This window comes from Nanorana parkeri, unplaced genomic scaffold, assembly GCF_000935625.1.
Source record: "Nanorana parkeri isolate BGI_ZX_2015 unplaced genomic scaffold, ASM93562v1 scaffold117, whole genome shotgun sequence".
In the NCBI taxonomy this organism is placed as follows: Eukaryota; Metazoa; Chordata; class Amphibia; order Anura; family Dicroglossidae; genus Nanorana; species Nanorana parkeri.
The window spans coordinates 1,091,810-1,098,936 of record NW_017306385.1 but is presented as its reverse complement, the minus strand read 5'-3'; the positions used below and the strand labels follow the sequence as shown (position 1 = coordinate 1,098,936).

The following is a 7,127-nucleotide window of genomic DNA, read 5'->3' as shown; positions in this document are numbered from 1 at the left end:
AAGTTTCCTCCCTAGCATCAGCTGCCTCATCCTCCTTATCCAGCCTCTGCAGCTCGGCCTCCAATCCTGGCAAGTTATGGAGTGCCTGTGGGCACTGACTATATGAATGACCCAGCTGCATTCCCTGGCCAAATGGCCTAAATCCTGGCACAGTGAGCACTTCTTGATGGTGCAGGACGATGCAAAATGACCTTTCTCTCCACATTTGTTGCAAACCTTAGGCTGACCCTGATAGAAAATGGTCAGTCTATCACTCCCCAGAAAGGCTGAGAAGGGCAGGTGCTGAACTACATTGCCCAGCACCCACAATTGCAGTGACACTGTCCAGACCTCTGTCTATATCCCATGCTCATCAAGGGCCTTCCGCAGTGGGGGGAGGACCTCGCCATATCGGCGTAACCACACTACCAGATCAGCTTCAGTTATGGATTCATCCGAACCTGGATGGTTACTGACTTTATCAATGGCTGCCTTGAAACCACCTTTGGCACCAAACCTCTCCACTGCTGGAGGCCCCTGCACTTCCTATATCGCTCCCAGAAAATATCCAGACCTTCAGGCTTCATAAACGATAAATCATATTCATAGCTCCCATCTGGACAAGTTAAAGCAAAAACATCAAAGGCTTTAAAACCCATTTCCAAAATCAGCTCAGCCACCCCCCCCTTGCTGGTGGGGTCCCCTCCCACCTCAACTGTACAACATTAATTCTCCTGTACCCACCAACTAGCCCACCACCAAACCTCACCGAATTGCCACCATTCCCTCCACCCTCCTTGGTACGGCTCCCCAAAACAGAAGCATAGCTCCCCACATTCCTCCCTGCAGAAGAAACATCTGACACAACTTTAGCAGATCTCGATTGTACAGATTCGAGATTGGATGGTGAATCCCTTTTCTGCTGGGCAGGGGGAGAAATGTCAGCAACATTAACCCCCTCACCACCAACAGATCCATTACTCCAACATCACCAGGCACATTATTTGCAGGCACGCTCATAGTCTCTGCTTTCTTCACAGCAGTGTCCACACTCTCTGCTGCTCCTCCAGGCATGTCCTCCATCAGGACCAGGCTTTCAGCTGTGGAAAGTGAAGGCCGTTCTGACACAGCAACAGGTGAATCACTCACACAGGCGACATCCATGGCTGCTTCCATTCCACCTGCAGCACTGTGCTGCTCCCCTCCCCCTCCAGCACCCATCAGCTCTGGAACACAGGGAGGCTCAGGTGCAGCAAAGACTTTACTGCTGGCGGACATCTTGCTTGCAGCACTCTGAGAGGCACTACCGGTCTCGGCATAGGCAGGTTTCTTTGCAGAGCTCCTTCTGCTCCACAGCCGGGACACCATCCACCACAGCCGGTGGGGCAGACATATTGGAAGGCAGTCTGGTGTATTGAGATTTCACCATTACTGGCTTTGCTGGCCTGTACCTCCTCTGCCCATCCTCAGGGTTTTCTGATGGATCATCAGAAAAGGCAAACTTGTCTGCCCTCAGGGGTGACTCCATCTGCTGAATGAACTTCAGGGTGCTGTTTCCACTCTCAACCCCCTGGCTGGTTGCCGCGGACGATTCCCCAGCCTGACATGGGGGGAGAGGTGCTGAGGCAGATGGTGCAGGGTCAGGCTGCCCATCCACAGACTCTGCTGATGTCTGGCTGGCGAATCTTCTTTCATTGTTGAACTTTTCTTTAAAAGCTCCACTTCTGGCTTTCAGCTTCTTCAATAATAAAGTTTCTTTACTTTTTCTCCCTTCAGCTGCAACTCCGGCGTCATGGGCGATCTGTGCTTACTCCAGGCCTGGCAGAATCTGATCAGCCTTCAAAACTTTCAGCTTCCTCTCAGCTTTTCTTATTGCCATCAACCGATGAATAATCTTCTGACTGTAGACATGACCGTCCAATCACGACGGGGCGGCCCGAGGCTCCGCCCACCGGCTCCGTAGTTTGCGGCCGGCGGGCACCTTACACCGGAGCCTGCAACTTCCCACAAGGTCACCGGTGCCGCCCTCTGCGCTCTGCCGCCCCGAGGCCGGGCCTCGGTGGCCTTGTGGGAAATCCGGGCCTGGTCACATCCTCCTCACTGGGCCCTGTGTCATCAGGGTGATCTGTCCCAGGGCCTCCCCCAGGATCAGGCATTGTTGCTGTGTCAAGCTAGCAGGCAAGGCCCAGGCTTTAAATTGCTGGTTCTCAGAGAGAGAGCTCCCTCAGTGTGTGCTCCTCCTCTTCCCACTGATCACCAATGTAAGGAGCATTCTTCCCAATGACCACCAAAGTAAGGGGCATTCTTCCCACTGTCCACCAATTTAAGGAACATTCTATGCCCTGACCATCAACGTAAGGAGCATTCTCCCCAATGACCACCAATGTAAGGAGCATTCTCCCCATTGACCACCAATGTAAGGAACATTCTCCCCATTGACCACCAATGTAAGGAACATTCTTCCCATTGACCACCAATGTAAGGAACATTCTATGCCCATTGACCACCAATGTAAGGAGCATTCTCCCCACTGTCCATCAATTTAAGGAACATTCTATGCCCTGACCACCAATGTAAGGAACATTCTTCCGATTGACCACCAATGTAAAGAACATTCTTCCCACTGACTACCAATTATAATTTGTACTGTCAGCAATTTGTTCAGCTCACACGATGGGTCTGCGTACAGTGAAATTTGAGTCAAAGTAGCATGTACAGAGTTCAAATATGAACCTGGTCATTCTGGCTAGACCCCTTCCTCCTGCCACATCCACTACTGTGGGGCTTTGGACTAGGGTTGCCACCTGTCCAGGATTCACCCGGACAGTTCGGGTTTTGAATGCTGTGTCCGGGTTTCATGGCAGCAGAAACCCGGACACATGATGTCAGGCAGACAGGGGCAATGAAAATTAATATAGGGGCTACTGGTCCCCCACAAAAAATTGCCTCAACTGTGATATTTACATATTAATGGGTGGCACTATTTACATATGAATAAGCCGCGACTCCAAAAAAATGTCTACGCATCGCTAGAGTGTTCGGGTTTCGCTTGAAGAAAAGGTGGCAACCCTACTTTGGACACTCCTCACATTTACACTGGCAATGATTAGCATTTATCTTTTGTGACAACAAATTATTTTAGCAGCACCACCCCTGGAACTTGCCCTTTAAAATGCTGGCGGGCATGAGAAAGTAGTGATCAGACACACATACATTGTTCACGCCAGCTTATTGCGACATAAACACATTTCTGCACAATATAATTTAAAGAGTGAATCTGCCGGCTTGCAGGGAACGTGCTTGTATTTTGATTATTCTTGTACCTTCCCAGTCACCGTAGAGGAACTCCCAGTCCTCCCCCCCCCTTTCACCGCCTCTCTTTTAACTAGCTGTCTCCAAACCCAGTAAAAGAGCTGTGGGAGGAGGGACAGAGCCCTGAGCAGTAACAATGTAGCTTTTCTGTCTTTCCCAGGAACCCCTGCCAGTCTCTGATGTGCTGTACACAACATGTGATCTTTCAGACTAAATATTGCATGATCCTCCCCTGTGATCACTGGCTTTCAGTGATCTGAAGACTTTGGCAGCTCCATGCACACAGGCTCATTGCACAACAGAGAGGCTGCGAGCAGTTGCTGTGCCAGTGCCTCCATATCGGGGGCAGTTGGGGTGCAGCCGGGAGCCGAGCCAGGGTCCTGATCCTGCACCTTGCATGGTTGGGCTGCTGGAGCGTAGAGGGGTGACACTTGCAGCTATGATACTGCAGTGTGGATGTGAGCCAGGGAAGGGGGCTTTGCTGTGAAATAGATTTTCTTTTTCGCCTGCTGCAACTGGGAGAACTTTTGTCGTCTGACTGACAGCAGATCACACAATCTCAAAGTTCAGCCCAGCTGACATCACAAGCCGCTTGCTCCACAACCCCAGACTTGTCCTTGCAGGGACATGCGAGAGGCTCTTCTGAATTCTGTGTGCTGTTACTGGATCACCTGGGCGCCGGGGTCACTGAGGCAGGGGTCGTCCCTAAGCCTCCAACGTAGAGACGAATAAGCTTCCCCCCGCCGCTGCTGCTACTGAATTGGCTGCACAGAAGGAGAACCCAAAATTGCAGGTCAGTAGTTGAAGCATGCTTCTTTTTTTTAAGTAAGCGGTAACCCCTAACAACTTTATTGTTCTAAACGGAGTCTGGTTGCTATGGGATACTGCAGTTTGCACATCGCTGCCGCCTGGGTGTGAGACGGTGCCGACCAACTTCCAACAAAGAAGGTCATTCCATATGGCTGCAGATGTGTGCATTTAACACTGGCAGTGTGGAGAGCAACTGCCGTAATCGGAGGTAACCAACGCCGTTGCGCTTTGTGCTGATTGGTTACTATGGGATACTAATTAAGCCAAGGTGATGTGTGTGTTTGCAGTCTCTTTGATGTTTCTTAGGGCCCATTCACACCGGTGCAGTCGCAACACAAGGACAGGGCGATTTTCCTTGTACAGGATTGGCACAGTTAACACCACGGCAACGAGATCCGAAAAACGGACTGCATGCTGAACTTTCGTAAAGCAGGACGGTGCGACACAATGCACCACATGGCAACTCGCTGAGGCCCATAGAACAGAAGAAAATAATAACTTTTGTGACATTTTGTAGAAAGTTGACCAAAAAAAAGTCAGTGTGAGGCAGCGACGCAGCCTGGAAAGAGCGCCCCAGAGGTTGCGTTCTAAGGAACGGACCCTTATTTTTACTTCCCATGCACATGCATGTGCGTTTTTCATGTCGCATTGCACAGGTCCATTTATTTCCTACAGGCGTTTTTAGAATAAGAAAACGCAGGCGTGGCACCCATTGAAATCACTGGGCGACGTGTGGCAGAAACGCACACGAGCGTGCGATCCCACATCGCACTGTGTGAACGGGGGCTTATGCATCTGAGAGCCAAAACATTCAGATTCAGGCTCCATTCGCACATAGTGTTTGTGTTTCCCGCGCAAATGACTGTACGGGAGGGAAAAGCAAAACATTTTTTCTGCACGGATGCTGCTCATTTGCGGCTATTAAATACTATTTTGGGGGCCACACGGTTTTGTATGCAATAGTCTGAACGTTGCACATGAAAGTGCATTGTTTTCAGCAGCTCCGCGGGTATCCGTACAACCGCTCTCAGGCTGCACCCGCGTGGGCCTCCTGCGTTTAGGTAATTTAAATGCAGAGAAATGACAGAGGAGCAAGCTCTGCTGCATTTAAATGGACGCGCGTTTACATGCATTTCCATGTGGCTGATGTGCTACGATTTCTGGCGTGACTGATGCAGGCGATTCTATAACTGGTATCAAAGGGTGTTAAAACAAAACAATCGCTCAGTGACCGAAATACAATTGGCAGAAATCGATGTAACGCAGATCTTCATTATGAGACCGGATTTAGGCAGCGCCAACAGTCTGCGTAACGCTTTACAAAATGGGATCTTCATTGCCATTCAGATTTAAATAGGAATACAAATGGTAATGAGGAATTAAAGAGCTGCTACCAAATAACTTATAAGTACGACTCTCCACACACCTGAGAGTTTCGTCACGTTTCCCAAAACACGACAGCTCAACATCAACAATCCCATTCTTTCCAGTCGTGCCCGTTCGCACCTCACATGCTTGAAGTTGGTACTTCTTTTTGGGCAGAATCAAGCGTGTTGGGCCCCATAGACTTTAATGGCACAGTTTTTCATGCAGATTTGGGCCCAACAACCGTCTTCTTCCTCCTCTTCTTAGTAAATAACTTACCATTGGCTAAAACTAAAACACTCGAGCCTAAAAAAACCGCGCAATACAAAACTCCCAAAAATGCACAGGAAAGCGTTTTCACACGGGCTGACCAGGAGGGGGATCCATGCATGAAGGGGTACAGATCTTGCATTGGTGGAAAAAACTGAAATGGCCGTACCCCGTTTTGGTCTATGGAAATGTGTCCCTTTACGTCAGATTACACAGGATCCGACACAATCGGGTCCGCCGAAACAGAACACTTGTCTGTTTGTTTTTCAGGGTCAGGGGTAACCGGGTTTAAATGGAAGCCTGTCCATATAAAAGCATCTGCCAATAGACTAGCATTGGGCATACGACCAGGTCCGTCTAACAAAACTGACAGACGGACTGGATTGGACCGCCCGTCTCAAAGGAACCTGAGTGTGCATGGAAAAGCATGGCTTTGGGCACCTTTTGTATTTATACTTTCCAACCCTGCAAATCAGGGGTGGGCAACTCCGGCTGTGCTTTAGCTACAAATCCCAAAATGCCTCTGCCTCTGGGAGTAATGCCTGTTACTGTCGGTCATGCAATGCCACATGGGACTAGTAATGTGTATATAGTTATAAACGATTTGGAGTGGATGCAGGGGTGGAGACCGGGTGACACCTCGCAGTGACATCATCGCTCATGCGCGTGACGTCACCACTCGCATGTGCGATGACGTGATCTCGCACGTGCAGTCATTTAATTGAAGCCTGCTGGCGGCCATCTTACTGATGGACGCCAGCAGAGAGAGGAAGGGACGTTCACCCGGCGGGAGGAGGTATGCCGCTGCCTCCCCTCCTCTCTCCTGACACTGTCGGGCTCTCGGGCCATGACCGAGTGCCTGACTTTTTAGAGAGGGTGACACCAAAATGACTGTCATTTTGGTGTCACCCCTCCAATGGTGTCACCCGGGTGCGGGCCGCACCGCCCTTGTGACGCCACTGAGTGCATGCAAGACTGCATGTACGTTTGTTCTGTGTGAATGAAGAAAAAAACAAATGCTAGCATATTTTCTTTCAGGTAGCCAAAAAAAGGTTGCCGTTTGATGGAGTTGAGAAACATAGTAGAGAAGAATTTATTTCTTGTGCTTCTCGGCTCCATCTAGTGCTCTCAAGGAGATATTTTCCTGATATTACATTTGACCTGGAATGCAACATAAAATGTTGCTTCCGTCCACATAGAACAAATGTGCGTGCAATTTCGCAGGGTGAATGGCTTTGCAAATAGTTACCTCGGTACCTGCTGACTTGAATACTGCTTCCTAGGCTTTATTGAGCTGCTCAGACAGTACAATGTGAGCTGCACTTGTGGCTCCCTGCAGCATTGGGAGGTGCCTGTAACAGAAACCAATTCCGGTGTTATACTTCTGTCCT

The 7,127-nt window shown here is 49.7% G+C and overlaps 1 protein-coding gene across 1 annotated transcript in view; it reads left to right on the top strand.

Annotated features, from left to right (window-relative positions):
- Positions 1-3,723: 3,723 nt before the first annotated feature.
- The window catches only part of DEPTOR (DEP domain containing MTOR-interacting protein), a 98,295-nt gene continuing 94,891 nt past the window's right edge, over positions 3,724-7,127 (top strand). Inside the window, exon 1 of the mRNA XM_018553349.1 lies at positions 3,724-4,084. The gene's annotated coding sequence lies outside the window, so the exon portion shown is untranslated. The remainder of the gene's footprint in view (positions 4,085-7,127) is intronic.